This window comes from Meleagris gallopavo, chromosome 6 (assembly GCF_000146605.3).
Source record: "Meleagris gallopavo isolate NT-WF06-2002-E0010 breed Aviagen turkey brand Nicholas breeding stock chromosome 6, Turkey_5.1, whole genome shotgun sequence".
NCBI classification, from domain to species: domain Eukaryota; kingdom Metazoa; phylum Chordata; class Aves; order Galliformes; family Phasianidae; genus Meleagris; species Meleagris gallopavo.
In genome coordinates, this window is record NC_015016.2 from 43,486,935 (window position 1) to 43,492,213 (window position 5,279).

At 46.1% G+C, this 5,279-nt stretch overlaps 1 long non-coding RNA gene across 2 annotated transcripts; it reads right to left on the bottom strand.

Moving 5' to 3' along the window:
* Positions 1–221: 221 nt before the first annotated feature.
* On the bottom strand, positions 222–5,279 carry LOC104911561. 2 transcript variants are annotated; one of them, XR_002116217.2, is made up of 3 exons: positions 5,248–5,279; positions 1,202–3,694; positions 222–734 (listed from the first exon to the last, which is right to left on the bottom strand). It is a non-coding gene; the product is annotated as an uncharacterized LOC104911561 (long non-coding RNA). The 2 variants fall into 2 exon arrangements; XR_794007.3 differs by lacking the exon at positions 5,248–5,279 and adding an exon at positions 4,206–4,443 and having other exon boundaries at positions 223–734.

A 5,279-nucleotide genomic window follows, 5' to 3' on the forward strand; every position in this document is an offset into this window, starting at 1 on the left:
TTAAAGCTTACTTGCCTTTTAACCTGTGATGGGAATTCTATCAAAAAAAGATTTACTTCTACTGGGAATTGCTATGAAAAAAAAAATTTATACAAGCAGAATTAAACAATGCTTTGGAGTTTGTGTTATTTCTAAGCTTAGAATCTAGAGCTTGAATCTTACCATTAAGTTGATGCTAGAATCATTTCTTTTGCTGCTTCCTTTTGAGAGACAAAATATAGATTTAATTGGAGATTTCACCATTAAATAAATGAAAGAACGACTAAAAGAACACGACAACTGAAAAGTTTATTCTTTAAACATTTTATTTCCAGAACAGTTAGAGAGATAGATAGATAAATAAAGGAATGACCTGAGAGTGGAGAAGGTGTATTACTCAAACATATTGCCAGAATTATCTGTCTGCTCAGTGGCAGCAGAGAGGGAGCCAGAGGCTGGCACGTTTCCCTCTGTGCTGCTGCAGTAGGTCTGGCAGGGCTGGAGCAGCACTGGTTTGGGTGGTGGCTTTCTTAGGGCACTTGAGTGGTGGGGGCCCATGGGTGCTGCTGTCTCTGCGCCTTCTTCCTTTGGTGCTGCCAGCAGGCTCTTGTCTCACCCAGCAGCTGCTCCCCGCAGCTGGGCACCTGGTCTGCTCCTCAGGTGGCTCTCGTTCAGGTCCTGCAGGGCAGGGGCAGCCACCTCTCCTCTCCTCAGGGCAGCCCCTTGCTGGCAGTGTTCAGGCAGTTGTGGATCATCTGTCATGAAGCATGGGTGAGAGTAGAAGAGTGAATGAAAAATGCAGAGACAAGTTAGTTGCTGTCCAATTGGGACTGGAAGGCAGCAAGATACAGGAAGTAAGACTTTTAATTGCTCAATGAAATTAAAATTAAAAATGTCTATAGGTCGGATTAATCCTACAGCTTAGGCTGACTAAAACAAGTTATGCTGCAAACATACTGAAGTAAATAGACATCACATCCTGATCTAGTTATCTTTCTATTCCATGGGTTCAAACTGGGATATAACCCAAATCTTATTCATATTTCTACCACTCAGCAGTGCTACTCTAAAATACCCAGAAATAGACAGAGAAAGAAATGGAGATCAGAACATTTACTGTCATCATCCTCTTCTCTATTACCAGGACTTATTTTCTTGGAACCTCCAACCCTCCCACCAGAATCTTGTGAGGGTTGGTTTATGTGTGTAGTAACTGACATACCTTCCTGTAAGCAGCAAATGTTTCTTCCTTTGCAAGAAATTTGGCAACTGAAGGAGATCTTTTGCTGTCACAGTGTGTTTTGGTGAATTCATACAATTAAGTTGGTGAATGAAGCTTTTCATGCTTGTAGTCCGAAAAACTCTCACAGGTCCTTTCCTTCCCAGCTTAAATATTTCTTCATCGATGACAACACAGTTTCCACTATGACACTGCCAAATCATCTTAAATTGGTCACTTTCAACCAGTTGCAGAGTTTCTGTGGAAAGCTGAGGGCTGAGGAGATGCTGGCTTTGCTCTCCTCAAAAGAAATGTGAGGAAAACATGTGGTTTGTTCTTCATCTGAAAAATTAGTGAATCTTTTTCTTCCTTTATCCATGCTGCAGCAGCATCCCATATTGTTCCTTTTCATCCTATTAGGAAGGAAGGAGAAGAGGAGCCTGAGGACTCAAATGGCTTTTCTGGCACTGAAACAGAAGATGTTTCTGGTTCAGGTGGCTAAATTTTAATTTTCCTTGTCTCTCTCTGACTGGAGTTCTCACGCAGAGGCATTTCTGTGGTAAGGCAGTCTTTGCCCTGCCAGTTGGTAAGCGAAATCCGACCGAACTGTTGGGGTGTTTTGTTGGGCAATGTTCAAACATCACCATGACACCAACGCGTCATCGCAGTGACATTGCTATGTGGCAGCCATGGCCTGGCTGGTTGGAGCAACCAGAGAGATGTCACTGAGCAGCACTTGCTCTGGTCCTTCACAGAGCCATGGGTGTTTAGACTTGAGTCCAGACACAAAGAAAACAGTATTTAAAGGGGATCACTCCTCATCTGGACCTTTCTTCCCCCTTCCTGTGTGGTCCTAAATAGCTCTGTTCTTGCCTCCTTGGTGGTCCTCCAGATGGGGGTGGGGAAGAACCAGTTTCCCAAGCAATATTAACAAAAGAAAACAGCAATCTCTTACCAGTACATCACCATGTCTTGCAAACGTTTCATGGCTTTAGTATCAGAATAGCTAGGAGAATTTTATATTTTCTTTTAAATGGGTAGTAGGACTAGACGTGTTATTTAGTCCAGTCTGACTTACAATTTGTTTTCTGCATTCCCCAGTTCTGGAAACTGAGGCCATGACTACTGAAACTCATGTCAAAAAGTAGTGGTGATAAAAGGTTTGGTATTACTTTCTGTCCCCAGAAGTTTATGTCAGGAGTGCCAAAATGGCATTGAATATGAATGATTAAATGAAGTGTTATGCTGGACAACCATCAGATTTAATGAATTGAACAATGAGTTGCCTTATCACTTCTTTTTGCTGATTTTTCACTTTCGTAGAGCATCTGCCTGCCAGTTAGTGCTTTTGCTACAAGGCAACCTTACACTATGGATAAAGGGTCATGATGAAAGTCTACAGAATAAAAACTTGCCTTAGTGAAAGATCTGTATACAGATTTTTTTAACAGAAAGCAAATATATAATAGTAGTGAAAACTTTTACGCCCAAAAATCCTAGACAAAACATATGAAGCATGCAGAAACACCAACTGAAATCAAATCTGCCTTTTAGAAACACTTGCCAAACTGCCATGTTCTATATATACATAATAGTTGTTTAGGAAAGAGAGGAAAACTGGGGACATCTAATCATCTGTCTACACCAAAATTAAATGTATCAGTGACCTTGGTTGTGCTTACATACAGCTAACTTGTTTATGCTGCATTACCTTAAACATTTCAGAGGAAAGCTGTTTTTAAGTTCTAAAGTTCCTTTAGATGCTGTCATGAATTTGTTGAAGAAGGAAGTATGGTCTGCTGTTCAAAGCACAGAACTCTGAGTCAGAAGATACAGATTATGCTCCCTGTGCTGCTAACTAGTGACTGTGAGGCTTCTTCATCTCTAAATTGGGAAATCATACTTAACTGGGCACAAGGTAACAAGGAGACAAGTCAGTACTGCTTACGATAATTGTAATAACCAGAGCAAAGTTATCAGATGAATCCTCACTAAAAAATCCATGGGAAAAAAGCAAACCACCTGTATGTTTTCCGGCAATTTACTCTGAAACAAAGTGAAATTTCTGAGCCGTGTTGGTGGGCGGTTTAGGAACGCAAAATATCGGTGGTTGCATGTGTTAAGCAACATCATCTAAAGGTCACCGGGATTCCAAAGTAAAAGCATGATCTCATGGTTGCAGTCTTTGCCCTTCCCTGTTCACACCCTTTCCGTGTTTATGACTGTTGTGCAGGGAGGTATTCATGGCCTCCCCACCCTTATATAGGCAGCCACGCATCGTGTAATGCCGTGTGGGCTCACTATACCTCACAAAGTCTTGATGCTGGAAACAAAGGGAGGCAACTGCTTGGCAGGCTCTATCTTGAGACTGATCAGGATCTGAGCTTGTGAGGGTGGAGGTTTTCCCTGGCACTGGAAAATGCTGTCACTATAAGGCTACCTGGCGGCCTCTGTCCGAGAGACGGCGTGCTCACAAGTGGGCGTGGGCAATAAAATCTGGGGAGAGAAAGCAGTGAGGAAGTCACATACCAAGATAGGAGTGAGGTGGGACAGTTTACTCACTATATTCATTGTATGATAAAATTCCCTCTATTTTAAATTGAAAATTCTGTCAACTACATTTTGCTATATTTTGGATTGAGCTACAAGAAACTGAAGGAGGAAGAAAGTTAACTGCATTGCAGCTGAAATCAGGACAGGTATTTACTGTGTGTGGGCAGCACCAACACACAGACATACATATATATGTGTACCAAATACAATATATACACAGAGGAATTTTTGTGAGTGTAAGTTTGCAAGAGAAGGAAGGTGGCAGGGCTGTAAGCAGCCGCCTCATCGCACTGCCCCAGCAAGCAGCAGCAGCAGAATGTATTGCTCCTCCTTCCCCACTGCCCCACAGCTGCAGGGGGACTGTGCAGCAGCCCAAGCCTCACAGGCTGCCTTGCCTGCCTGGCTGAACCGTGCTGTCTGAGTCTGCAGAAAGCGAGCTGCGTGCCTGACATACCTGTGCCCACAGAAACCATGAAACTGCCTTCTGGTGCCAGCAGAGATTTCACAGAATCACAGTGGTTCTGAGGCAGGCAGGGCCTCCAGGTCCATCTGGCACAGCCCCTGCTCCAGCAGGGACACCCAGAGCACGGTGCCCAGGTGCTTTTGGAGGTCTCCGAAAAATGGTTTTAAGTTCAGGGAGGGAAGATTTAGGTTGGATGTCAGGGAGAAGTTCTTTACAGAGAGAGTGGTGAGGTGCTGGAACAGCTGCCCAGAGAGGTTGTGGATGCCCCATCCTTAGAGGTGTTCAAAGCCAGATTGGATGGGGCTCCGGGCAGCTTGGTCTAGTATCAAATGGGGAGGTCGGTGGCCCTGCATGTGGCAGGGGGGTTGGAGATTCATGATCCTTGAGGTCCCTTCTGACCCTGGCCATTCTGTGATTCTGTATGTCTCCAAGGAGACTTTCCCGTCTCTGGGCAGGTTATGCCAGTGCTCCACTACCCACACAGCACAGAGAGCTACCTGGCACTCAGAGGGAGCTCTGTGCTCTGCTTTGTGCCCACGGCCGCTGGTCCTGGGCAGAGCCTGGCTCCGTCCTCTGCATGGCCTCCCTTCAGGGATCCCGGAGCCCGAGTAACCCGGGCTGAGCACGCACAGGTCCTCCTCACAGGAGAGGTGCTCCAGGCCCTCCACCATCTCCACAGCCGTTCAATCCCAGCGTTTGCCACGAAGAACTAACGTTCCAACTTATTTTTAGGTTGGATACTGAGAAAAACCCCTTCTCACAGCGGCGACGCAGTGGCACAGCAGCCCGGGCAAGCGGTGCAATCACCGTCCCTGGAAGCGTCTGAGAACCGCGTTCGCGTGGCGCTGAGGGACGGGCTGTGGGACGGCGGTGGAGGGCCGGCGATCGGTCGAGACGATCCGAGAGCTGTTTTCCAGCCTTCGCGATTCCGTGATCCCACACACCAATTCTTAGGGTGTTCTCAGGACCCTTCGCATCCCCCTGCTCTCCCGAGCTGCTGGGCTCATCCCCACAACCCCCTCCCGGCACTCACCACCCCCACACGCAGCCGCAGCGCCCGCCGAG